The sequence below is a fragment of the Cervus canadensis genome, chromosome 1, assembly GCF_019320065.1.
Source record: "Cervus canadensis isolate Bull #8, Minnesota chromosome 1, ASM1932006v1, whole genome shotgun sequence".
NCBI classification, from domain to species: Eukaryota; Metazoa; Chordata; class Mammalia; order Artiodactyla; family Cervidae; genus Cervus; species Cervus canadensis.
Window position 1 is genome coordinate 25,496,539 of NC_057386.1, and position 26,979 is coordinate 25,523,517.

At 56.1% G+C, this 26,979-nt stretch overlaps 1 protein-coding gene across 3 annotated transcripts in view; it reads right to left on the reverse strand.

The window, feature by feature from the left end:
- The window catches only part of KCNJ12 (potassium inwardly rectifying channel subfamily J member 12), a 37,677-nt gene extending 19,057 nt beyond the window's left edge, over window positions 1-18,620 (reverse strand). For 2 of the 3 annotated variants that reach the window (XM_043472177.1, XM_043472153.1), the window contains exon 1: window positions 17,952-18,610. The gene's annotated coding sequence lies outside the window, so the exon portion shown is untranslated. Of the gene's footprint in view, window positions 1-5,463; window positions 5,798-6,933; window positions 7,113-17,951 lie in introns of those variants that run through there. The other variant, XR_006270088.1, reaches the window with a different exon arrangement.
- Window positions 18,621-26,979: the final 8,359 nt, after the last annotated feature.

Below are 26,979 nucleotides of genomic sequence, written 5' to 3' on the forward strand. Positions count from 1 at the left end.
AGGCTTTCATGTCGACGTTTGCAAAGCGGGAAGCAGCCCACCAGTGACCCACAGAGCTGCATGGGCTTCGCATTGTGCCAATTCTGGGCTCAGATTCCATCTCTGATTCCTTGGTTGTGTGTCTAGGCACCTGGCAGCCCCTCTGAGCCATGGTCTCCCTGCCTTCCCGCAGGCCTGTCCAGGTGTCTGCCGGACTCCACTCCAGCCTCAGCAAGGGCCTGAGAGCCAAACAGCTCCTCATTCCACTCGACCCCAAGGTCAGGGCAGCAGACACCTCTAAGGGACTCCTCCACCTGGGCCTCCCCTCGGGGCCCAGTGAGGGCCCGCAGTGCCCCAGCCACAGGGCACGGCCCCTCCCTCCCCTCCCCCAGCCAGTCCACAACCCTGCCTGTGTGCTGACTACGTGCAATCCTAGGGTTGCAGCTCAGACGAGGCCCAGAGGAAGCTCAGACGTGACTGCTTTGAGGACTGACAAGTTCATAAAGAGCCTAGAGAAGAGTGACCACCATCACCATCATGAGCAGCAGCAGCATTTCTGTGCCAAGCACCAGGGGGACAGCAGGAGGGACCTGCTCACTCCAGCATTGGCCATGCTGTGCGCTCATGGTCTGTTTCCAGGCCTGCCAGGCCCCAGGAGTCCTCAAGCATGACCAGGCAGCCCTTTTCTGTGGCCCCAGCAGGGCCAAGAAAGGGTTGCTGGAAAGAAGATGAATGCATGTTTTCCAATGGTTCGCCTCTGGCAATGCTGAACCCTAGCAGCTCCCACTGGCAGGGTGCCAGCCACCGGCCAAATTCTGCCTCATCCCTCGGCCTGGGTCTGGGGCCACCCCCACCCTCCACGGCCCCTGGGTTTCTTTGTGTTGCACAAACCCTGGCCACACTAGGTGTCCTGAGTTTCTGGATCTGATTCATCTCACCCAGCACAATGCCGGGCAGGAGCGAGGGCTGATGTCTGTGTGCAGAACCCGAAATGAGTGTGCACGCCCACCAGAACTTTATCTCTATGCTCTCCCTTAAGCCTCCCAAGAGTCTTGCTTTGACATGAGAAGAAACTGAGGCACAGGAAGGTGGCCTCTGAACACTGAAGACTCTGTAGGCTGTGACCAGCAGTGGCAACAGCCCCCTTGAGCCCTGGTGGCACTCCCAGCCCCAAGCTTAGGGAAGCCACATTCTAGCCCCAATAGAGGCCCTCAATGGAGAAGTGGAGGCTGGAAGGTGAAGCAGAAGGCTGCACTTGGGCCTCTGTGGCCTGCTGTGTATAGTGGTTGTAGGGACAAGCCCAGAACCTGGCGGTGGGCACTCAGCCACCAGCTGTGGAAGGCAGGGCAGGGGGTCCTCCCTGTCCAGGGTCCACCAGCCTCCTGCCACTCAGGCCTCCACCTCCTATTGACAGGTCACCGGTTCAGGGGTCTCAGGCCCCCAGAGGGGCATTAAAGGTCCTGGCACCAGGTCAACAGCCAGCAGACAGTGATGGCCCGATAAGCAACGAAGAGGAGGTACCAGGCCTGGCACAAAGGAAGGGAGTTGCAGAGACTCTGTGCCCATCAGCAAGGGCAGCATGGGGGTGAAGTGAGCAGGCCAGCCCTGAAAATAGCCAGGGATGTGGGGACAGACCATTTGGGGCCCTGAAGCCAGGCTTTTGAAGGCTTCTCTGTCAGCCACAGCCAGACTTCTAGACAGAGGCTCAGAGGGACACCTCAGGCCCCAGAAAGTCCCCGAACCCCTCTGAGCCTCGTGCCTTCCTCTGTAAACGGGGTCAGAAGAGCACTGGCCCCTCCCAAGGTCACCTCAGGGAAGCCATGCATCAATACCCATGAAAGCCCAAGGCAGCAGAAGCTTCGCTGGGGAGGGGGGCAGAGGGGTGACAGGGTCAGAAAACCCATGAGCTGGGGAGGTGCTGGGATAGAGTGCAGGACGGGGGACAGCAGACGGCACCGGGACCTAAAAGTTACTGAGGGTCTGAGCACAATACACGGAGCAGCGGGGCCCAAACCCTCAGGTGCTGCCCACACGCAGTGTGCTCTCCCCCACCTGCACCATCGGCTGCATCCGCTTCACTGGTCACAGTGCCCGAACTCCTCACGCCCGCTACACACTCAGACACATGCCCTCCACACAGTCACGGCCCTGAACGGCCACTGAACACACAGTCAAGCACCCCTCCTGCCCACTGTCCGTCCACACTGTTTACCATTCACGCAGCCTGACCCTGTCTACAAGACTGGTCCCAAGCCTACACTCTGAACCCACTTGCTTGGGCTCTCCCCCTTGAGGACGCTGTGTTGTAAGAAGGGGGACACAGAAAGGAGGGTGGGGGTCCGTGAGACCCTGCACTCCCACAGCACCCGCACCCCAGGCCAAGGGGAGCCAGGTGGCTTGGACTCCCTCCAAATCCAGCCACCAGCATAGTGCTGATGGGAGCTCCTGCCAGCTCCTCAGTGCTGACAGGCTGATTAGGGGGTGGGGGGCCAGCTGGGCCCCCGCCTCCCACTGGAGCAGCTGCAGCCTTTGAGGGGTGCCGCAGGAGGGGCTCCTGTCCCCTGCCTGCCTTTCTGCCCTCCCTGCAGCAGGCGGACTCACCCTTCCCTGGGGAGCCCACGCCTGGGGGACCGGGCACTGCAGGGCATACACACATCCACAACTGTGCCCCTTAAGGGAGCACACGCTGAGCGCCTACTGTGTGCCAGGCCTGTGGGACCCAGGGTTCCTGCGGCTCCGCTTGGGTCTGGAGTGGGCGATGTGACTCCATCGCACTCCCAGCGACGCGGGGCTCAGGGGCTCCTCAGTTCACCGCGATCCTCTCCTATGAGGGCACACACCAGAGACATGAACCCGACTGCAGCCTGACACACCTGACCCGGTGAACAGTGTCCACCCCAGCCTCTCCCCTCAGGCCCCCTCTTGGTTCCTCCCCAAGTCCACATGGATCTCTGCTCAGATGACCCTGCCCTCTCACAGGTTCTCAGGTCACTAACTCAGCCGCCCATGGACACGTGAGGGCCGGGATTCCTTTTTTCCTCAAGAGTGTTTCTTAGAGCAGTTTTAGGTTTACAACAAAATTAAGGGGAGGGAACAGAGAGTTGCCATTTACCCTGACCCCGCACATGCACAGCCTCCCCCATCATCAATATTCCTCAATACAGCAGGACCTTCGCTGTGACCCATGGCCCTGCCTGGGCCCGTCAACATCACCCAGAGTCCACAGGTTACATCAGGACCCACTCGTGGTGCTGTACGGCCTGTGGGTTTGGACAAATGGACAAAGACTTGTATCTGCCTTGACAGTATCACACAGAACAGTTCACTGCCCTAAAAACTCTGTGCTCTGCCTATCCATCTCCCCTTCTCCACCCCTGGCAACCACCGATCTGCCTGTTGTTTCCATAGGTCTGCCTTTTCCAGAACATTTGGTAGCTGGAATCAATGGCACAGCATGCAGCCCTTCGGGATTGGCTTCTTTCACGCATACGGCTAAGTATGCATTTGGGTTCTTCCATGTCTTTTCATGGCTTCAAAGCTCGTTTCTTTTTAGTGCTAAAGAATACTGCACTGTCAGGGTGGACCACAGTTTATTTATCCATCACCTACTGAAGGACGTCTTGGTTGCTTCCAAGTTTTAGCAATAACCACTAAAGCTGCTAGAAACATCTGCATGCAGGGTTTTGTGTGCATATAAGTTTTCAGCTTCCTTGGGTAAATACCAAGGGGTATCTGTTGGGTCATACAGTAAAATATGTTTAGTTTTATAAGAAACATCCAAAGTGTCTTCCAAAGTGACTCTACCATTTGTATTCCATCAGCAGTGATGAGAGTTCCTGTTGCTCCACCTCCTCGCCAGCCCTTCTGAAGGTATGTAGCAGTATCTCACTGTTGTTTTGACTTACACTTCCCTGAAGATAAATGATATAGAGCATCTTTTCATATGTTTACTTGCCATTTGTATATCTTCTTTTGCTGAGGTATCTGTTCAGGTCTCTGGTCCGTTTTTTTTTTTTTTTTTAATTGTCTGTTTGTCATTTGTTCTCTATTGCTGAGTGTTAAGAGTTTTTGGTTTATTTTGGATAACAGTCCTTGATCAGATGTGTCTTTTGCAAATATTTTCTCCCTGTCTGAAGCTTGCCTTCTCATTCTATTGACATCATCTTTCCCAGAGCATTTAATTTTAATGAAGTCCATCCAGCTTGTCAATTCTTTCTTTCATGGATCATGCCTTTGATATTGCATCTAAAAAGCCATTAACTATACCCAAGGTCATCTTAGTTTTCTCCTACACCATCTTCTAGGAGTTTCATAGCTTTGTGCCTTACATTTACATTGATGACCCAGTTTGCATTAAGTCTGGTGAAGGGTAATGTGGTCTGTGTCCAGATTAAGTTCTTTGCATGTGGACATCCAGTGGTTCCAGCACCATTTGTTGAAGGACCATCCTTGCTCCCCTGCCTCCACTCCACTGTCAATGATCTGTTGGCTGTGTTTGTGTGTGTCTATTTCTGGGCTCTCTATTTTGCTCCATTGATCTATCTGTCTGTTCCGTTGCCAATCCCACACTGTCTTGATTACTGTAGCTTTATAGTAAGTCTTTAAGTCAGTTAGCATCAGTCCTACAACTTTGTTCTTCTCCTTCAATAGTGTGTTGGCTGCTCTGGGTCCTTCACTTCTCCATATAAACCTTAGAATTAGTTTGTCGATATCTACTAAATAACTTTCTGGGATTTTTGATTGGGATACATTGAACCTGTAGATCAAGCTGGGAATAACTGACATCTAACAATATTGAGTCTTCCTATCCATGTACATGGAATATCTCTCCATTTATTTTAGCTTTTCTTTGATCTCATTCATCAGAGTTTTGTTGGATTTATATCTAGGTAGTTTGAGGGCTTCCCTGGTAGCTCAGGTGGTAAAAATCCACCTGCAATGCAGGAGACCCGGGTTTTATTCCTGGGTCAGGAAGATCCCCTGGAGAAGGGATAGGCTACCCACTCCAGTATTCATGGGCTTCCCTGGTGGTTCAGAAGGTGAAAAAATCTGCCCACAATGCAGGAGACCCAGGTTTGATCCTAGGTCAGGAAGATTCCCTGGAGGAGGACATGGCAACCCAGTATTCTTGCCTGGAGAATCCCCACTGATAGAGGAGCCTGGCAGACACGACTGAGCGACTAAGCCCAGCACAATTTCATTGTCGGGGTGCTAATACAAATGGTATTGTGATTTTCATTTTGGATTTCACTTGTTTACTGCTAGTGTATATGAAAGTGATTGACTTTTGTACATTAACCTTGTATCCTGCAACCTTGCTTTAACTGCTTATTAGGTTGGTGCAAAAGTAATTGCAGTTTTGCATTGTTAACCTTTGCCATCTGATATTGGAATACATTCTTAAATAAATGTGGTTATGTTATACATCATTTTAATGCACATATTTTGCTTTATTTTTTTTGCTAATGACATCACTTGCTATTTATTTTATATGTAGTTTAGACTATGGAAATGATGTTTGACAAAAAGCAAATTCAAGCAATTTTCTTATTCGAGTTCAAAATGGGTCGTAAAGCAGTGGAGACAACTTGCAACATTAACAGTGCATTTGGCCTAGGAACTGCTAGCAAAGGTACAATGCAGGGATGTTCAAGAAGTTTTGCAAAGGAAGTGAGAGCCTTGAAGATGAGGAGCATAGTGGCCTGCCATCACAAGTTGACAACAACCAACTGAGAGCAATCATCAAAGCTGATTCTCTCACAACTGCATGAGAAGTCACCGGAGAACTCAATGTCGACCATTAACAGTCATTCAGCATCTGAAGCAAATTGGAAAGATGAAAAGCTCAATAAGTGGGTGTCTCATGAGCTGACTAAAACCAAAAAAATTGTTTTGAAGTGTCATCTTCTCTTATTCTATGCAACAACAACAAACCATTTCTCTATCAGATTATTGTGACATCTGACAAAAAGTGGATTTTATATGACAACTGGTGATGACCAGCTCAGTGGTTGGACTGATAAGAAGGTCCAAAGCACTTCCCAAAGCCAAATTTGCACCAAAAGAAGGTCACGGTCACTGTTTGGTGGTCTGCTGCCCATCTGATCCACTACAGCGTTCTGAATCCTGGTGAAACCATTAAATCTGAGAAGTATGCTCAGCAAATCGATGAGATGCACCCAAAACTGCAATGGGCCCAATTCTTCTCCACGACAACACGAGACTGAATGCCACACAACCAGAGCTTCAAAAGTTAAACAACTTGGGTTACGAAGTTTTGCCTCATCCACCATATTCACCTGACCTCTCACCAACCAACTACCACTTCTTGAAGCTTCTCGACAGGTTTTTGCAGGGAAAACACTTCCACAACCAACAGGAGGCAGAAAATGCTTTCCAAGAGTTCATCTAATCCCAAAACATGGGTTTTTACGCTACAGGAATAAACACACTGATTTCCTTATTTCTCATTGGCAAAAATGTATTGATTGTAATGGTTCCTATTTTGAGTAATCAAGATGTGTTTGAACCTAGTTATAATGATTTAAAATTCACATCTGAAACTGCAATTACATTTGCACCAATCTAAATAGTTCCATGGGCTTCCCTGGTGGCTTGGTGGTAAAGAACCTGTCTGTCAATGCAGGAGATGCAGAAGACACAGGTTCGATCCCTGGGTCGGGAAGATCCCCTGGAGAAGGAAATGGCAACCCACTCCAGTACTCTTGCCTGGAGAATCCCATGGACAGAGAAGCCTGGTGGGCTACAGTCCATGGGGTCGATTGCAAAGAGTCGGACACAACTGAAGCAACTTAGCATGGAGCACGGAAATACTTCCTGGAGTTTTTGTGTCAATTTCTTCAGATTTTCTACATAGATGATCATGTCATTTGTGGATAGAGACAGTTTATGTCTTCCTCCCCAATGTGTATATCTTTTACTTCCTCTTCTTACCTCCTTAGCCAGGATTTCCAGTAAGATGTTGAAAAACAGTCATGAGAGACGACTTCCTTGCCTTGTTCCTGATTCTAGTGGGAAGTTTGTCATCGTTCAGTAGGATGTCACTTCTAGATTTCTGTAGCTGCCTTTAACAAGTTGAGAAAGTTTCCCTCGACTCCTAGTTCACTGAGAATCTGTAATTACAAACGGATGTCGGCCGGGCTTTGTTTTGTCCCCTGGTATGTCCTGGTGCTTGGAGGAAGCATCGGCCCATGGCAGGCCCTCAGTGGTCACCTCTGGAAGGAACGGGTGCAGCATGTAGAGAAGGCTTTAGCAGGGAGAAGGAGACACCACAGCGCTGGCCTTGGGTGGGTGGGAGCGGAGGGGCCGAGTGGACATGGAGCACAGCAATCCAGTCACAGGAAAGGGATGAAGGCAGGGTAAAGGGATGCAGGTGGCGGGAGGTGGGAAGTCACAGGGAAGGGATGCAGGCGTGGTGAAGGGGTGCAGGTGGCAGGAGGTGGGAGCTGCAGTGGGAGCAAGTAGAAGGCTCCTCTTCGATTTTCTCAGTAATGAGGAGGCCACACTGTCGGCTGAGAGTCCAGGAGCCTAGAAGCGAGGCAGGGCCCCAGGACCAAGATAGCAGCTTCTGGATGGAGAGGGAGGAGGTGGGTCTGGGGCCAGAGCAAGAGAGGGGTTCATGAAGCACCAGGGCAGAAGACAGTCATGCCCTTTAAATCTCATCTCCTGCATGTCCAGGAGGGACAGGGCAGGCTCAGGAAGCAGGTGGCAGGGGACCAGGGCACCAGGGATGGTTCTGAAGGGCTCTCTAAGTTCCACTGGCTGCACACTCACCCTGGGAGGCACGGGCACTACCACAGCCTTCTGTGGGGCCAGGGCCAGACACCCCTCCCCTGAGGTACCTTCTTTGCTCCACCAGCCCCAGTCCTTGCCGAGGACTTCTACTCAGGCCACGTGAATTCATTTAACTTAGGTCCAAAGTGAAGTGGATGGGGGGTGAATCGATGGGCAGTGCTGCTCCACCCCAAGCAGCTCCCCTGTGCCCTCGCATCCTAGCCTCTCAGCAGCACTCACGGGAAGGTCTGCGGAAAGTCCAACACACCCACCTACGCAGAAGCACAGAACTCAGCCCTGGGAGGGGTCAGGGCTCCCGGGACAAGGGGCTGATGGAGAGATGGGAGCCTCCCCTCTGCCTAAGGAAAGGATAAAGGAGGCCTGATCCCTACCCTGAGAGCTTTAGCAGGGCCCTGGCCTAAATCTTTCCCTTGCATGAGCCTCCCAGCACAGAGCAGTTGCTCAAACAATGACCTGTCTTCCTATCCCAGTTTTGTGGGAGTAAAGATGAGGGAGATTGGACCAGCCCCAAGTCCTGTGGCTGAGGTCTCAGGGGATGGAGGGGGGAAGATCATTCAGCCCCTCCCCTTCTTAAGCCTCAATTTTCCCAGTGGTAAAATGGATAGGCCGCTGAGAACCCTTCACCATCTAGGCTTCTGAAATACTCCTAAAACCTGGCACACAGAATCACGTTTGAAAGGGCAGACTTCGCCCTGTTTCTCAGAATAGTGAGACTCAGAAGGGTGAAGCTACTTGCCTGGAGCCACAAACAGGGCAAGGGGCAGCCCTACTTAAATCCAGGCCAACCTGGCTCATGCCCAACACTGCACCTGGATCCTCAGCCCAGGTCTCAGCCTTCCCTCAAGGGAGAGCCCAGCAGGACCCGTGGCCTTCCTACAGGACCTCACGTCTTTGGAAGGCCCTGGGGCCTCCAGCCTCGGCGCTTCTCCACCTGGCCGCCTGCCTCCATTGGTGCCTCATCTCTCAATCCTGCCCCTCTCCCAGCCAGTACATTTGAGAATTAAATGAGACAAAGTTCGGGAGAGCACTGTGCGCAGTGCCTGGAACCAGAAGCCAAAGTAAACAGTCATCTTCATTATTATCTTTGGGTGCCGAGTCTCAGTGAAACATCAGAGCACTTCCTGAGAAATAAAGGCACCCAGTGACACCATGGGTTGCTGAAGTCACAGCCAAGGCAGGCATTTTGCTGAAGCATCCAAAATATCCTGATGGTCATCAGGAGCCAAGGGAGGGGGCTGAGGACACCCAAGCTCCCGGGGCAGCAACCTCAGGCCAGCAGATCCCAGCAGCTCAACAGCACATCAGCCATCTCCAAAGGGACTCTGGCAGCCTAGGGAAGCAGCCAGGATGGGGGCACAGGAATATTGAAGCCCAACTTTCTCTCTCCAGTGACAGCAGGCTTGCAGGGAAACCAAGACACCTGAGGAGGCCCTGCAGGCTCCAGGTGCAAATGGACTATTAGAAATGAGAGAGGCTGGGCTGCTATGTGAGCTCTTTGAGCCTCAGTGTTGGCATCTGGAAAATAGGGCAGCTGCTTCTCCATCCTTGGGTCTAACCATGAGGACCCACCAGGATGAGAAAGGGTGCCACATGTGGCAGGGGCACCAGGAAAGACCTCAACCTGGAGAAGGACAATGGTTAAGGAAATAAGCGTTCAGCAGGAGCTAGCAGCAGCCAGGAAGGGAACCACAGAAAGGTATTTCAACAGGAAGAAAAGCTCCACTGGCTCTAAAACGAGAAAGGTGCCCGTGGAGGCGCTGACAAGGACAGAGTCTCGTCCTCTCTCCCAGGGGCAGGGAGCGACCACCCTGGAGGGCACATCGCTAGTGGCTCTAAGAGTTGCCAAGGCACAGGCCCTCTGACCCAGCAGGGCCACATGCGGACTTCTTGCTTGTGTAATCCTGGCACAGGGACCTCAGGACCCAGGTGATCACAGCAGCGTTATGTGGGGTGTCGAGGCCGCTCGTGAACCAGAAATCCAGCCCAATGCATGCAATGCGGGTGACTGTAAAACCATTCTGCTCATGGATGTACTGATCAAAGGTGCCATCTACTATACCCCTCCTCTGCATTTACTCTGAGAGTTCCCAGCAGTCTGATGAGGAGGAGGACCATCAATGCCTCCACTTGCAGATGAGCAAATAGAGACACAGAACAGTCAAGCGATCTGCCCAAGGACACACAACTGGTAAGTAGCACAAACCAAGCATACTGAATGTGCTTCTCTCTCCAAGATACATTGCCCAAAACTACATATTTTTCTTAAAGGAGAAAAAAATCAGGACGCAGGGCAGCATACCCAGGTTGACCACGTGTAATGGGTTGAGTGATGGCTCTCCCAAACTACGTGTTCACCCAGTACCTGTGAATGTGAGTTCATTTAGGTAAAGAGTCTTTTCAGATATAATTAAGCAAGGGATCTGGAGATGAGATCATCCTGGATCATACACACTAAGTCACTTCAGTGATGTCTGACTTTGTGTGACCCCATGGACTGTAGCCGCCAAGCTCCTCTGTCTATAGGATTCTCCAGGCAAGAATACTGGAGTGGGTAGCCATGCCCTCCTCCAGGGGATCTTCCCAACCCAGGGATCAAACCCATGTCTCTTAAGTCTCCTGCATTGATAGGCGGGTTCTTTACCACTGAGTCATCAGGGGAAAATGGCCCTAAATCCAATGACAAGTGTCCTCTAGAGAGGAGAGAAGACTCAGGGAGCAGAAGGCCATGTGCAGACACATGGAAGGGACACGTCTACCAGCCAAGGAACCCCAGGAAGCCTCAAGGAGGAAGCGACTCTGCCAACATCTTGAATTCAGACTTTGGCCCTGGAACTGAGAGACAATAGCTTGCTCTGTTTTAAGCCCCCCAGTCTGTTTTGTCTTATTATGGAAGAAAGTAGTACAGACTCCACCTGCTGCCCACCATCCCACTTCTATTTTCCCCTTGGGACCTAGCTGACCGATGGAGATGGCAGCTCCACGCAGGGCAGTGCAGACAGGTCAGCCGTGCAGATTTGTTCAACCACTTGCCCTCATGTGCCCAGTTCCCAGATGAGCAGACTGCGACCACAGGCTCAGGTCACAGCTCCCAGGGGTGCTGCTCCCCCGCCACCCTCTCCTCCAGTGTCTGATCTGAGGCCCACCAGGAGGGCAGCTGGGTCAGGAAAGGACCCAGAGCTTGGTCACCTCGCTCTGCAGCCTCAGGGTCAGGGCATCTGCCACAGGATTGGGACAAAGCCCACAAGTGCCCTGAGGCTATAGCTGGCAGGGCCAGCAGAGGAAAGAAAGAAGGTGGCTGGGGTCTCCTCTGCTATGAAGCCCCCAGGGAGGGGACAGGCCATTCTGTGGCTGCCCCCAAGGACTTCTGAAGGCATCCCCTCCAACGGTCCTGAAGGCTCCTGGAGCTGGGCTGGGGGTTGGGGGGAACTTGGCCACCCTGGCCAGGCAGGTGCTGCTGACAGCTTGAGGCACAGCGGGCCAAGGTGATGGGCACAGTTAGCCTCCGGCCTGCATGGCAGAGGGGCTGGGGGCAGGGAGCGAGGAGGCTGCCCTGGCTGCCCTGACCACAGAGCTGGAGCGGAAAGGGGATAAGAAAACAGATTCCCAGACGGACGCATGATGCTCACATCCACTTCACAAGCAGGACTGCTGAGGCTCAGGCTGATCACCCGGGCAGTCCTCTCAACTCAGCCTCTCAGACCCTTTCCACAGGGGCCCTCAGTGGGGCCAGGCGGGGACCGTCCTTCTGATTCCTCCAAACCAGGTGACAGGAGTGATGGAGGCACCCAGCAGGAAGTTCAGTGGCAGATTGAGGGTGACCGTCCCCAGCAGAGGCCTGTTTCCCCCCCCCCCACCACCACCCCCAGGGCCTCAGAGGAGCAACCTGGCCGGTGCTTTCCCTGCAGGGTCAGGCACCACACCGGCCTCAGCCGCACATTTGTCCATGCTGGACCACATGGTCCCTGAGACCCAGAGGACATGGACAGCCCAGGTTTGACTGCAGCAGGGTGACCTCCCCACGGATGCTGAGCCAGGGCTCCACCCTGGGCCCCTGGAACTAGGATTTCTGAGGGTGGAGCCAGATCTGGATTCTCCAACTGCTGCCCGAGGGGGCTGAGGAAGGAGGTACCCCAGCAAAGATCCAACACACCTGCCAGGGCTGAGATACACCAATTCTGCAATTCCAGGGTCTCTGTCCCAAAGAGGCCACAACCATAACTCAGAGCCCACTGCCTGGGAACTTGGGTGGCTGTGCGTTCCTAGATTCCACAGCTAAGATTCCATGGTCCCAAGGCTCTGACTTAGCCCTCAAGCCAACACCACTGAAGGAGATAGGATGAAGCCCCTGGGGATGGGGCCTGGGCACCAGCATGTACAGCAGGGATGGAAGATGAGAAACATGGAAATGGGGATGGGGAGAGAGACACAGGGCGCTGCCGATGGATGTACTGGTGAAGCACTCGGACAACCCAGAAAGTTCTCTAATGACAGTCACCTCAAGAGCATGTAACTTCATGGTAGGGGTGAGGGGAAGACAAAGTTTGAGAAAAAGAAATTCATTTCTATCCTTAAAATTGTCTGATGCTTTACCATGAGCATGTAACACTCTTGTCATAAAAAGCTGTGATAATTAGCAGAAGAATATGACAAAGTCTATGCTTCTTTAAGTGTCTGTTCACTTGTTTCATGATCCCCCCAACTGAGACATCAGTTCCCAGGCCCCAGCCCCAGGCACAGGGCATAGCAGTGATGCTTGCTGGAGACTTAATTGTCAGAAGAATGAATAATGCTGAATTCTGAGCTCCTCGAGGCCTGTGTCGCCTGTGTCACTAAAACTCACCCATCGGAGACCTCCAGGGCTCTTTGAGAACAGAAAGAGAGCCCAGCAAGGATAGCGAGATCTAGGGGCCCATCCCAAGGGTGTCATGTGAGAGGGGCTCCAGGGCCCTGCCCACACCCTGCCTCCACAAGGTCACGGCCCAGGCCCCTGGGAAACCCCACCTCTGAGCCCCCACCTGCCCCCAGATCCCAGCTCCCGCAGGAGTCGCCAACATCCATCCACCTCTACCCTCCCAGTGACAGTGACCCAGAGAGGCACCTCTCTGGAAAGAAGCCAGATGAAGCCAGCTCCCCTTGGCACCCCTGGCCCAGCTTGGCCTGGAACCAATAGCCCAGAGGCACAGGGTCGGGGCAGGGGGTGGCGTGACTGCTACCACCCAGAATGCCAGCTGCTGGCAGAGATTTATTTTTGCTTTAAGTGCTGGGGAATTGCAGGCTGGAGCAGCCAACTCAGGGGGCTTGGGTTGCAGCTGGAAGGAGAGGAGGTGGGCGGGGAGTGGGGGCACACAGCCCCTCCCTGACCTCGGCCATCGGCTGTTCAAACACACACACAGAGCTCAATACCTCGCTATCTCCACATTCCCCCCACCCACCCACCCAGCGCAGCTCTCCAAGGGATGCCTCCAAGATGCTGTGAGGAGGCTTTAGGGGCAGAGGGTCTCAACTGCTGCCCCCAACTCTGCTCCTAGAGAGACCCGCCACCTCCAGCTGGGGCTGGCCCCCTCAGGCCACAGGCTGCCCACTCCCACAGTGGGCATGTCCCACCGTCCTCTCCCCCAGGAGGCCCCCACAGTTGGGGACCATGGCCACAGTGAGCTGGTGGAACCAGGTTGTGTCCCAGAGGTGAGCTCAGGAGATGAGCTCTCAAGGTACTAACACTCCAAGACAGGAAACATGACAAACACGAGGTACTGCTTTGCCCAGGGGAGCCTGGAGAGGCAAGACCTGAAGGTGATGAGGGCGGAGTCAAGTGGACATCTGCAGGGGAGTGTCAGGGCTGGAGCTGGCCTTTGTGCTGGAGGTGCAGAGGGGAGGGAGCAGGATGACCTGACGGGAAGAGGAAGTGAAGGCATAAGGAGGACCAGTCTGCAGGGCCCGGTGGACCAGGACGAGGAGGGCCCAGAGCCCAGACCCTAGGGGCCACGCAAAGAGAGCCATGTGTGGCGCTACATGACTGAAGGCTAATTAGGGGCCCAGGGCCCCCACGGCCTCACGCAGCCTTTGCAGCTGCCACTTCAGCAGCTGGGCAGGAAGAAGGAGCAGCGGGACACGGGTGGGGTGAGTGGAGGCAGTGGAGTGGGGAGGGGACTCGCCTGCCCTCGCTGGGCCTCAGTTTCCCCACCTGTCCAAGGGGAGGAAGGTATCAGGGGAGGGGCAGGTGTGCCCAGGGTCACTCACAGCTAAAGCCCCAGCAGTGGCCCATGCCCTCCGCCACAGAGCCCCCTCCACTCCACACCCTGTTTCTTTTAGGACCCCCTGCAAGAGGCACACACAGAAGCTCACATTTCACTGTCCCGTCCTGGGCATCTCAGAAGCCTCCCAGCCAGGTGCTTTGATCCCACTTCACAGATGACAGACTGAGGCCCAAGAGGAGAAGTGACTCGCCACAGTCAGACCACCGGCTGCACTTGCCCCAGTTGCCTGCCCCAAAGTCTCTCCCGAAACAAGGAGATCCCTGAGGGCAAGGGCCGGGTCTCCATTTACTCAACACCCATTAATTACCTTCTGTATGCCAGACGCTGCACTGGGGCCACAGCTAAGTAGAGAGAACCAGAGTCTCCACCCCAGGAGCACACTTCTGCTGAGGCTCTGCGGCAGAGAAAGCAGCCCAGACACAGACCCGCTGAACATTTACAGAGCTCCTACTGCATGCCAGGCCTTAACCAGGCCCTGAGGACACAGCAACCTGGGACTGGGATGGCGGGCAGACACCAGGGCCTGTAGGGGACCAGCCCTGGGTGCAGGAGCCGTCTCAGTCAGCCTGGCGCAGAGACGCATCTGGGCAGGGTATCTGGAGGATGCAGGAAGGTGGGCTCTGGGTCAGAGCCGTGTTCCAGTCTCTCCGGGAACCTCCCTGGGACTCAAAAGCTACTGCCACCCTCTGCACTGGCTGACCATTAGGAAATTAAATCAGCTGGCAGAGTGCTGGGCCCTCAGCCAGTGCCCAGTGAGGGCTCCAATTCTGCTCTCGGCCCCAGATCCTCTGGAAAACCCGCCCGCCTGAGCCTGGCCTCACCCCCACCCCCACCCCCATTCCCCACCCCCATGGCTTCTCTGAAGCCTCTGAGCCTCCTGCTCTGCCCGCAGCCCAGTTTCAGGCTGGCTCTCTTTCATCTCTGGCCTTCCCCTGGCTGTCTCCCTACCACATGGCCAAATTCCTCTGGAGCAACCATCCTGTGGACCAAGCCCACACCCACCACACCTTCCGAGTGGCCAGCCCAGCCTCCACCCCCTTGCTGTCCATGAGCTGCCTCCCCCAGCCCCTCCTCCAGGTCAGCGGGGGCCAGGCTCCAGCTGCAGCCCCAGGGGAGGGGCACGTGTGCCCAGTGTCACTCACAGCAAAAGCCCCAGCAGGGGCCCAGCAACAGGCACCAGGTGAACCCAGTCAAAGGAGAGCCAGCCCCAGCTGGGAGCAGCAGGCTGAGAGTGGGATTCAGGTGGGCCCTGAGGGGGCTCCAGCAGCCTCCAGCCTGGAGCCAGACAAGGGCCACAGAGGCTGCTGGGAGTGACGGTGCATTTGCTTCCACCCCAGACGCTGTGCCAAGGCTCCGGGTGCCATGCTTGGTGCTGCCAGCCATGGCCCAGGGCACCTGAGGCCTCGCCAGGCCAGAGGAATCTGCCCACAGCCAAGCCGGTCCCAGTGCTTCCCAACGACAGGGCGCTGCCGTCGCTGTGATTGCTGTTACTGTTATCACTCCTGTCGCTACCACTTCACTGCCTCCGGGCCACCCGTGTCACCTGGTCCTGTCTGGGCACACATGAGAGGAGGGACAGCATGGCCCTGGGACAGGAAACCCACCAGGGCGGCCCTCTGGCCTAGGGAGAGCAAGGTGGAGTTTTATGCTCAAACTCCTGACAAGCTGTGTGGCTCTGGGCAAGATCTTACCCCTCCCCGGGCACCTTTTTCTCCCAGTACAGCACAGTTCACTGAACATCCTTCCACCAGGCACATATCTCAGGGGGTCCCCTCCTGAGCAACCGGCAGCCCAATGGGGGTCTGACATGGCAGTCGGGCATGGGAGGAGGTCCAGGGAGAGACCAACAAAGTCAGGCTCTGCCCCTTTCACCAAGGGAAGGACCATCGCATTCAGGTCTAGGGATGGGGCTCTGCTCTACCCTCAGCTGGACAGGGGGCACAACGTAAGGTCTGGGACTGGGGATTCAGATTGGTGTGTCCCAGTCACAGTGGTAAAGAATCCACCTGCCAGTACAGGAGACCTCAGTTTGATCCCTGGGTTGGGAAGATCCCTTGGAGAAGGAAATGGCAACCCATGCCCATGTTCTTGCCTGGAGAATCCCATGGACAGAGGAGCCTGGCGGGCTACAGCCCATGGGGTCGCAAAGAGTTGGACATGACTGAGCACACAAACATATACACACACAGGTGTCTTTAAACACCTGTGTTTATAGAATGCCCAGCACATGCTCTTAGCAGTACATCAGTAGAGAAGAGGGACCTCCACTGCTGTCCAGCATACTGGTGCCCACTTCTTGTCCCCAAGGGTGCTCAAGCAAGCCCCTCCCCCTTGCACCCTGCTCTCCCTTGGGGCCTTGGCCCCAAATGATGGAAGCCCCCTTTCTGGAGCTGCCAAAATTGGGCCCCCTACCTGGAAGGGAGGGGCTGCCGGAAAGCTGAGGGGCAGATTTTGCTGGGGAGTTTCTTTGGGATGGGAATCCAGCATGAGGTGGAGGTGCTCTTCTCACAACGGAGGAGTGAGCACGCCACAGGAAGGCCAGAAGCCCCCACTGCTCCATGGGTTGTCCGCTCTCTGGCCCTCCCTGGCCACATGGTGGCGGTCGGGGTGGAGACCTGTGATGAGGCACGGCAAAGGAGCAAACTAGCACAAGGGGAGGCTGGGGTCTCAGTCGGGCAGCAGCCAGGGCCTGGCTGTCCTTTGCACCTAGGGAGCAGGTGAGGGGTAGGCCAGAGGCTACCACCTTCTGGGTTCACACCTTCGAGGAGGCGGCTGCTGATTTCAGGGGCGTGTGGGCGCCTCTGTGCTCCCAGGAAACCGAGCCTGAAAACCCCGGGCTGTGGGACGCAACATGGATATGGGGGACAGGAGGTCCCCAGCACTTTATTCCAGGGTCCGTCCTGGGTACGGGGGAGCAGAGAAGAAGCGGGCAGTGGTCCCAGGCAGGGCAGTGCTCCCGGAGGATGAGCCGCCCAGGAAACGGGAAGCAAGGTGGCCAGGTCCTAGCAGATTCAGGCCGTGGGGAGGCAGAACTAAAGACCACCTCCAAAGAGACACTTTCCTGTGCTCTCCCATTCTGAACACAGGTGTTTAAATATTCACATGACATGTGCACACTCGTCAGAACAGGCCTCGAATCCCATCTGAAGCCCGACAGGAGCTCTGCGCCCAGCTGCTCTCGCCGGGGCCCCTCCCCGCGCCCCAGGACGTCCAGAGCAGACCGCGGCACAGTGAGGGGACCCCGGCCCTGAATCCGCCGGGCTTCTCAGCCAAGCCCCCTGCTCCGCGATCAAGGCCGATTTCTAAAAGCAAAGAGAAAAAAAAAAAGGTGCGCCTGGACTCACTGGCTAGCTCACTCGCCAGCGGAGAACACCGTTTCCAGAATGTTTTTGCTCCATTAGAGCACAGAAGATGGGAAAGAGAGCCGACTCCAAGGACCCGGAGCCCTTGGGCCTGGGGGCATTTTCCCGGCCGACAGTAATCCGCACTTCCCTCCGCACCCCGACCCCGGTCGGGGGTCTCCGGAGAAGGTCATGGATAAGACTGACGCTGCCCACGAAAGTGCCTTCCCACGCTCCCTCCCGAATCTTTTCGTGCAAGTAGTCCAGAAGGGGACCGTGGGCGCCTCAAAGTTTCCCGGAGCGCCCCCAGGACGAAGGTTAGCAAGAAGCGAAGTTCCTTGGTGGCGGTGGCTGGAGACATGGCAGGGGAGAAAAGCTTGCAGTCAGCATTTCCTCCGATAGCTCACCAGGGAGGGGGAGAAAGGGGAGAAAAAGAAAAAACAGAAAACGAGAGGACGAACCAAGCCCGCCGTCCCACCTGCCCTGCTGCGGCACCCTCTCTTGCTCGGTCGGCCCGGGAGGGGACCGGCGGGGAGCTGGAGCCGAGCCCCCGGGCGCTTACCTCGGTCAGTGCCCTGGGCACTGCGCGCTCCGCGTCCTCCGAGCTCCGGGCGGCTGTTCCTGGCCCCGGCAGCCGCCGCGCTGCCTGCATCGCTGCCGCCGCCTCAGGGCAGCCCCCGGGGGCGCTCCATGCTGAGGGGCGCGTCGGTCTGGGCCGCCGATCGCCCTGGTCCAGCCGCGGGTCGGGGGCGCGCGCCTGGACGGCGCCCCCGGTCGCGGGGCGCACGCTCCGGTCGGCGCGGTTGGCTTCCGTCCCTCCGTCCGGCAGCTCGTGCGGCCGATCCAACCCCTCCCCCGCCTGCTGCTATCTGATCCCGGGCTGGGCCCGGCGCGCTCCCCTACGCCCAGGCGCCCCGCGCCTCCACGCCCGCTCCGGCCGCTCGCCCTCAGCTACGGTTCCCCGGGAGGCGGTGGCAGAGGCAAGGCCCGGAGAAGGCGGGGAGAGTGGAATGGAGGGCGAGGAGGCGGCAGGAGACTGAGGCTCGGCGCGCTCCCAGCTCCGCGCCCGGCTGTCACCAGAACCCAGCTCGGCAACAACTCTAACTCTCCGCCGAGAGCACTCCCGCTCTGAGCCGCTCCGCCGCCGCCCCCGCCCACCAGACCCAGGCCTGACCGGGCGTCCCTGGCCCCGGCCCCCCTCCACACACAGACACACCACCAGCCACTTGCGCACTGGAGCGCGCGCGCGAGCGTGCACACGCGCGCGCACACACACATACACACACACAGGCGGAGGCATGTCCTCCCAGGGACCCACACAGGTGCATGGCGAAGGCACACACAGCCAAGTACACGAGCTCAGGCGTCTGGATCCACACATGCAGAATGCATGCTGTGACATACATGATGGTTGAAAGTGCACAGGTGGGATAAACACTCATACTTCCACGTGCAGGCTGGTGGCTGCAGGAGGGCACCTGTGCACAGATAGCAACTTGCACATTCCCATGGACTCCTTTCCCATTCCACACCAGGCATGCACACTCGGACACACATATTTCCCCCTCTTGAATAGAATTTCTCTCCTCATCTTGTGCTCTGCTTGACTCTTCCTGTCTCCTGCTTTCTCTCTGTGCTCCTCCCCCTGCCCTCTTTCTCGGAGAACCTGACCCCCATGTGACCCTCTTCTCTTGCCACCCCTGCTTCTGCCTCTTCCCAGCCTGTTCCCACAGGCCTGCCCTTCAAGCCTCCTGGGGCCTATTGTCTGGGCCTCAGATCTCTCAGCCATTGGCAGGGCCCAGGCCTTTCATCCCGGCACACAGACCTGCCCTGCTGGACCTTGGCCTAAAAGGGAGACCCCATTTTATCACCAGTCTGAACCCTTGCTCAGCTCAGGGGCCACAGATTTGGGCCAAGGAGGCAGGTCTGTGCCCAGAGCAGCAGCCTCAAAGAGCTCCCTGGCCCCCTCAGCCTCCAGCTTCCCCTTTAATGTGAAATATAATTATGTGTCTGCACAGCAGGGAGACTGGCTGCAGGATTCTAACCAAGGAGGATGGCTTTCTGGCCACCGCCCAGATTGCTGGCGGCTCAGACAGAGCGGTCTACAGGCCCCACCAGCCCCAGGCTCCCAGCCCCAGGCAGCTGGTGGTTTGGCCTGGCCAAGGCCACCCAGAAAACTCACCCCAGGCTGTTCAGAGTTGGAGCCACACCAGGTCTTCTGCCCAGCGGTGGCGACGGATCCCCTCACCTCCCTGTGCCTCACTCTCCTCGCCCGGGTCGTGCAGCTACAGAGAGGACTGAGGACCAAGCAGACCCAACGCCCTCGGCAGGCTCACGGCGGAACGCTGACCGAGCGCTGGCTCACAACCACACTCCACTGTTACCACGACACTGGCCCTGTTTCACCAGCTCAAAGGTATATCTGCCCCCAGATTGAGCGCCCTTGCTTTGACAGCTTGCAGTGGAGAGAAGGGGCATCCCAGGAGATCCCAGACACAGCCCCTCCCCCCGCCCACTGGTACTTGGTGTCCTGGTTTTCTCCTCCTCGGAGACCAGCTCCCTGGGGACCAAAGGCTCTCAGGAAACTTTTCCTCCCTCTCCCTCACGGTGACCGAGGAGGGAAGTGGCTCAGTTCCCCACCCTCCCCGGCCCAGTTTCCCAGAAGACAGAGGACAGAGTACCACCCTAAGAGGAAGGGGCCCCAAGACACCCAGGGTCCCCAGAGGAGCCAAGACACCTCTCAGCTGGGAGATAGTTCCTCTCAGCTGGGGAATACACAGGAATACCTTGGATCAACTCTGTGTCGAACTCAAGCAGGTCTTGGGACGAGGGCACCCTCAGCCCCAAGTACAGAGCCCCCACACAGAGGGCCAGTCTCAGAGCTAGTCAGCTGGACCCCGGGGCCCCAGCCTCCCCCAGAACCTTTATCAGACCCATTTCCCAGAGAAGCAGGCATCTTCCCAAGGTCATCCAGCAGAGATATAAGCCTGACTCCTCAGGCTCTGCAACTCCCTCCTGACCTGCCTGCCAGGTGGGAACTCAATTCCTCACCCTAGTACGCACCCACCAGCAGCCACTATGGGCCCCTGGCTGGGCAATAAGGGTCACCACCTTCCCTGGGGAGGCACTCCCATGTCCGGATGCAGGCACTGTCTACCTGTGGGCAGAGGGTTCATGGCCCTTCCAGGGCACTGCCCACAGCAGTGGGGGGCATCACACCTCCTTCTGATGTGGAGGGGGCCCAGCAGGGCCAGGTAGGGGGAACTTGGACTCACCCTGTGAGGTCCCACTTCCTTCTCTGTAAAACAAACCCCCTCCCACAGCTGCGTGAGAAGCCAGTGAGATGAGCAGGAGCTTTGGCTACAGCTAGCCCTTCCCAGCACACCTTGCTCTGAAATACTCTCTTCTACTCCAGGGTGGGGCCCAGACCCTCCCAGCCTTGAGTGGGGCACACAGTAGCTGTTCAGGAAACATTCGCTGAGCCGGGCATTCTCAGAGCCACAGACAGGCCAGAAGGGCAAAAAGCCCCTTGGTCCAATTGAGCTGCTCCTTTATTTGAGAAGTGTGAGGCCCAGAGACTAGGGGCTGCTCCTGAGGCCACAGAGCCATGAGGAGCAGGGGTGGGTGAGGAGGGGACCCTGCAGGCTGGGGTTTACTGGGCTGAGTGGCCAGCAGGCTCAGAGCTGCCAGCTCCTGTAACCCTGGCATCTTAATATGACAACACCAGTGTCAATTAACCAGTGACTGGGATATGAAAACCAGGCAGTACCTCACTGGTACCTCGCCCTGCAGACTGCCACCCTGAGGCTCCCAAGGTTCCTCCCAGTGTCACAGCCCCAGGAACTGCCTCCTCCCCGAACCTGCCCAGGTCTCTCATTCCTCAGCAGGAAACCCTCAAAACATATAAGGGGCTCACAGCCTCCCAGGGCAGGAGAGAAAACCAAAGTCCCAGTGCTCCCCACCCTCAGCCTCCCTGTTCCCAACACACTGCCTGGCCATCCAGGCCTCAGAGGCCACCAGCTTGGTTCTGCTGCTGAACCCTCCTCCCAGGTTGTTCTTCCTTCAGGGGCACCTCAGGGCACCTCTTGGAGAGGCCCGCCCACAGTCTCCCTTCCCCCGTTTTGCTTTCTTCCCAGCAGGCCACTTTCTGCAGCATCTTGTTTACTGTCGGTCTTCTCCAAGGTATGTCGGCTGTATGAGGGCAGGGATAACATCCACCCAGCATGCTCGCAGCCCACAGCCCCAGAACAGTAGGAAGGGGTTGCCTGGGGAGGGCATGACAGGCGCGCAGGTCGAGGCTGAGGTCCTCTGTCAGGGGTGCTGTGGAGACATGACTGCAGGTAGAGGTCCAGAAAGTGACAGCTGGGAGCTCCTGGCCATGAATTCCTCTGTCCCCGGGCACCTGCAGGCCCTGGGCTGACCCTCAGCATCTATCTGATGAGAACAGAACTCCAGGAACAGAGGGCAGCCCTGGAAACAGGACACTGAGTCCTGCCCAGCCGGTCAGGAAGCAGGCATTGATCTCAGCCTGGAGCAGGCTGGCTGACGTCTCCCTCCCGCAGGCTCTGCACTCAGCCTCCTCCCCATGCTGCCCCGCGGCTGCAGCTGTCTGGAGGTCAGGGGGCAGCACCAGGATGAAGGCCACTCCATCCAGTGTCTCCTGTCCGCTGGGCAGGTGCCGTCCTGGCTGGGCCACTTGGGAGGCCTTGGTGGTCCACATCCTCCCACTCTTTGGGCCCCTCTCCTGAGAATCTTACCCAGGCCAACCCTGTGCCCTCTGCCACCTGCTTGCTGGAGGGATGGCTGGAACCACAGTGAGCCCAGAACACAGGTGACCCACGCCTGGCTGTGAGCTTTACTGTGATTGGTTGGAGGTGGACATGTGATCGAAGTCAACCAATGAGAACCAGCCCCAAGACTTTAAATTAGCTGTCCGATGAACTCTGTCCGCAGGGGCTGCTAGGGACACATTTGCACCAATGTGGGCTCAGCCCACCTGAGAGGACCCCTCACAGAGGAGAGCAGAAGTGAGAGTGCAAAAAAACTGACTGCAGACGAGGTCGTGGGAGCCCCTTTAGAGCAATCCGTGGGCTCTGCTCCTAGCGTCAAGGGGTTGCTGAGGAGGCAAGCAGTCCAGCAAGGCCTCCACACCACCCCCAGACTTCCCGAACCTCTCTCTCCTCCTCCTTGGCAGAACCGTGGGGGTCCAAGACCTTCTCCCTTCCTCTGGAGGGGCTATGACCTGCGGGTCCAGGCCGACAGGAATAAAGGGGAACAGAGGTGGGGAGGGAAGTCGCTTCAGCTCTCACAGTGAAAAATTGCTTTCCCCAAGGAGGCCTTCCCGCTGGGATAATCCACCCAGTGGGCACTGCCTGTACCCATCGCAGTCTCCACAGGGGACCATCACCCACCTATGGAGCCTCTGCCCCAGGACCAGCCCCTCACCCCTCCCTCCTCAAAAGGGGGCAGGGCTGGAGCTCTCTGCCTCCATCTCCTCTCTTCTGAACTGGGCCTGACTCCGAAATAGAGGTATCTGTAAGGCCGGACAACGGAGAGTGAATTGGCCAAGACATCGTCTCCACTTCCTCACCAGCCCCCAGAGGATCAAGAAGCAGAACAGGGCCTATTACATGATCCTATTTATGTTAAGAACAGCTACAGATAGATTTGCATCAGCAAAGCAAAAATTCTGGAGGTCTGGAGCCTTTTTCCCTCACTCACTCCTGTGTGGAGGCAAATGTCCACCCTGCTTCCTGAGTTCTCTGGGCTCAGGCCAGCCTGGGGGGTCCCTGCCCCTGCGCCGCCCCCCACCAGACCTCTCAGCAGGAGCTCAGCCTCCACCCTGAGGAATGAGAGTGGTTTGCACAGTACAACAGGTGGGTTTCAGGGCTGGTCGTTTTTGTTTGTTTTTTCTTTTTAATTTTGTGCAGAAAGCATTTATCACATCAGCATTTTTTAAGTCAAGTTATCTCGTAAATGTAATAAAGTGACAGGGTGGACAGGGCTCCCTGGTGTCCTAAGGGCCCGTCTCAGGGATCAGCCTGGGTGGAAGCGCCTGTATAAGGAGCACCAACAGCCTGGGCTCTTAACAGGGGCAGGGCTGGGGTGGAGGGAGGGAGGAGACTTGGCTCCTGCCTTCTCCTCCCATACCTCCGTTTCCTCTACTGTGGAACAGGTGTGGCACCCAGGTATAGTGCCCAGCACCTGGGCAGCCCTCAGATGCTTCACTGGAAGAGCAGACAGAGGATGCGGCTCTCCCATCGCAGTAGGGGGTTCCTCGGCCTCACTGGTGCCTTGCCCTCCCAGGCCGGGTCCCATGCCTGCCCCAGGCACCCACAGCCTGCCAGCTGCCCACACCACATCACTGTCCTTCTCCAAGCCTGATTCTCCCTCAGATTGGGGGCTCCTCAAGAGCAGAGGGGGCTTCCCCCCTCCCCTTCCCCAAACACATCCCCCTTCCAGCTTGGGTATCTCCCTCTCCACTGCATCAGAACTACCTCCAGCCCAGGTCACCCCCTGCCTGCAGTCTAGCCACCACCGCCCAAGTTAAGAAGACACATCCCTTGATGCTGGGGATTCACCCCATACCCAGGGAGGTGAGGAGCACACAGTTTTGGGGAATGAGGACCATGCTCTGGTCTGGAAGGACAAGGGTCTGGAAGTGCCACAAATGGCACTCAGTAGGTACTCGATAACTATTTGCTGAATGAACCTAATGGGGCAAATTCTTTAAGACACAGTGAAGAAGCACAATGCAGAAGAGACGGGATTGGATGTCATCAGTGTATGTTGCTTAAGCAGGGCATGTGCACACACACAACCTAGGACACCTTCTGAAAAGACACCAGAAACTGACTCCCCAGAGGAGGATCAGGAGGTTAGGGGCAGGAGGGAGATGCGCTGTTCTCTGTGGATGGGTTGCCGGTTGTGCCTTTACACCACCTTCAAGAGTTCCGTGTGCCCCCCCACCCCACACACACACATCAATTCATTTAAAAATAGCCCAGGAACTTCCCTGGTGGTCCAGTGGTTGGCAGTCTGCCTTACAGTGCTGGGGACATGGATTTGATCCCTGGTCCAGGAAGATTCCACATGCTGCAGGGCAACTAAGCCTGGGTCAAAACTACTGAAGCCCTCATGCCCCGGAGCCCATACTCCAGAAAAAGAAGCCACTGCAATGAGAAACTGCATGCCCACAATTAAAGAGTAGCCCCTGCTCCCTGCAAATAGAGAAAGCCCTCCCACAGCAAGGAAGACCCAGCATAGCCAGAAATAAATAAAATAAAAGCTGGAGGGGAGAAGGGGCTCCCTGCTGCCCAGGAGGCTGGTCCAGAGAGCCATCCTGACCCCCCTTCCCCCCACCCCTGCCGCTCCTTCCTGTGACCGCTCCTTCCGGCTCCAGATTCCCCGTGGAGCTGCCCAACCCCGTCCTGTCTGTGGTGATTAATAAACACTCTGTGATGACCTAAATCTCACAGAAGCTCCTTGGGGACAGCTTCGCCCTGTGCCAGGGGCCAGGAGGAGCTGCTGGTCTGAGGGACGGGAGCTCACGGCTCCCCAGTGGTCTGTAGGAGCCTACACACCTGGGCCTGCCCTGTTCTCTTGGCCCAGTGCTACCCCTACTGGCATCTTGGCAACAGGCTCAGAGCTGGAGGGAACCCTGCCCCCAGACTGGGCCATCCACAGCTGGGGACAGTTAGTACCACCTCCATTTAAAATCCATTAACCTAGGGGTGGGGGTGACAAACAGAATCAACTGTACATCCTTAGAACCTGGCCCAGCCCCAGGGAACATCCCTCTGTGAACACAGAGGGTTCAGTAATGACCATGGGTTCTGGGGTTAGATAGGCTTGGATTAAAATCCTGATACCATCACTTACAAGCTGCGTGACCTTGGGTGAGTTACTTAACTTCTCTGTGCCTTAGTTTATTCCTCTGCACAATGGGGACTATACTAGTGCCTACCCTGCAGGCACTATGGTAAGGATGTGCTGTTTGTACTTAATTGCTTCAGTCATGTCTGACTCTTTGCGACCCTAGGGACTGTAACCCACCAGGTTCCTCTGTCCATGGAGATTCTCCAGGCAAGGATACTGGAGTGAGTTGCCATGCCCTCCTCCAGGGGATCTTCCCAGCGCCAGGATCAAACACAGATCTCCTGCATTATAGGCAGATTCTTTACTGTCTATGCCACCAAGGAACTGGTAAGGATAAGACACAGAAAAATCACTCACCCAGTGTTTGGCACAGTGCAAGGCCTCCATAAAGACCAGTGATCGTCACTTGTCACTGTCCATCACTGAATGTGGCGTTGTTATTGCTGCTGTTCTTCCTGGCAGAGAGGGTAGGAGCAGGCAAAATGTCAGGGATGGACTTGGGCCCACGTGTTTGAATGGGGAGAGTATCACTATTTTTACCAAGCACAGCTGAAATTTAGCATTTCCTTCAGCTGTAAATTGAAGCAGCAAACCCTGGTATCTGCAGTAGCAGTAGATGAAGTAGTAGTACTTCATCACCAAGAAGAGTCACAGAAGTGCTCACATCCCACTCTTGGGGCTGGGGTTATGTCATTGATGTTCATTTCTGGCCCCAAAGTGTGGTTGAGATGAAACGTGCCGTTCGGCTTTATCATCAATGTACACACACAGCTCACATCTTGCCATATCACAGCGAGCTTTTTAGCCTCTGTGATAACTGGCCCTGCAGGGATCCTGGATGTTAGGTGATGCATTTAAAAACTAAGATTCTGAGGAGGTGTCTAAGGCACAGGAAAGGGCCAGAAAGCCCCAGAGAGGCGGCACCACAACTCTGGCCCTGGGCCTGTGGCCACACACTTCAGAGCCTCAAGCTCACCCTTCCTAAAGCACAGCTATCTGCATAAGCTCCAAGGTCAGACCAGAAGGGGATTCTGTGCTCTGGGGTGCGGGCCGGGCAGGTGCTGTCCTTGGGGGTGCCCTAAGAGACCTCATGCCTTCACTACTGGCCTTGCTATTTCTAAGTCCACCAGGGAGCTGTCTTCCCCAGGTGCAGCTTTCAGTCCCTCCCCAGCATCTGGGCTGAGGCTCCTGATACCCCTGGAGAGCCAGAATCTCCAGCACCCAAAACCAGCACTCAGAAGATGGGGCAGCGAAAGAGATGAGAGGGCCCAGGTCGGGGAAGCTGGGAGGGTGCAGGCATTGTTCACAAGGGACTCTGTAATGGGGCAGGTGGGTTGCCTGGAGAAAGCAGTCCCTCCTCCCATTCCCACAGCCAGCAGCTCAGCTGAATATGGGGGCCCAGAACCCGGGTTTCTTAGAGAGGCCGGCCCCAAGACCTCAGAATATTTTCAGCTCATCCCTGGGTTCAACACACTGAATTCTCCAGGCAACCTCTCCACCTACACCCCATTCTCCCTGTGAGAGCATCTTGGCCACTTTGTGTTGAGGGAAACCAAGGTACAGAGACCTTGAGTCCAATATCACATGGCCATGAAGTACTGACTCCAGACTTGAGGTTCACAACAGCTGCTGCCCCCTTCCTGACAGAGTCTCAGGGCTGTTTCCGCCTACTCCTCAGGTGCCTAAAGGCCCAGCATTACAAAATGAATGGG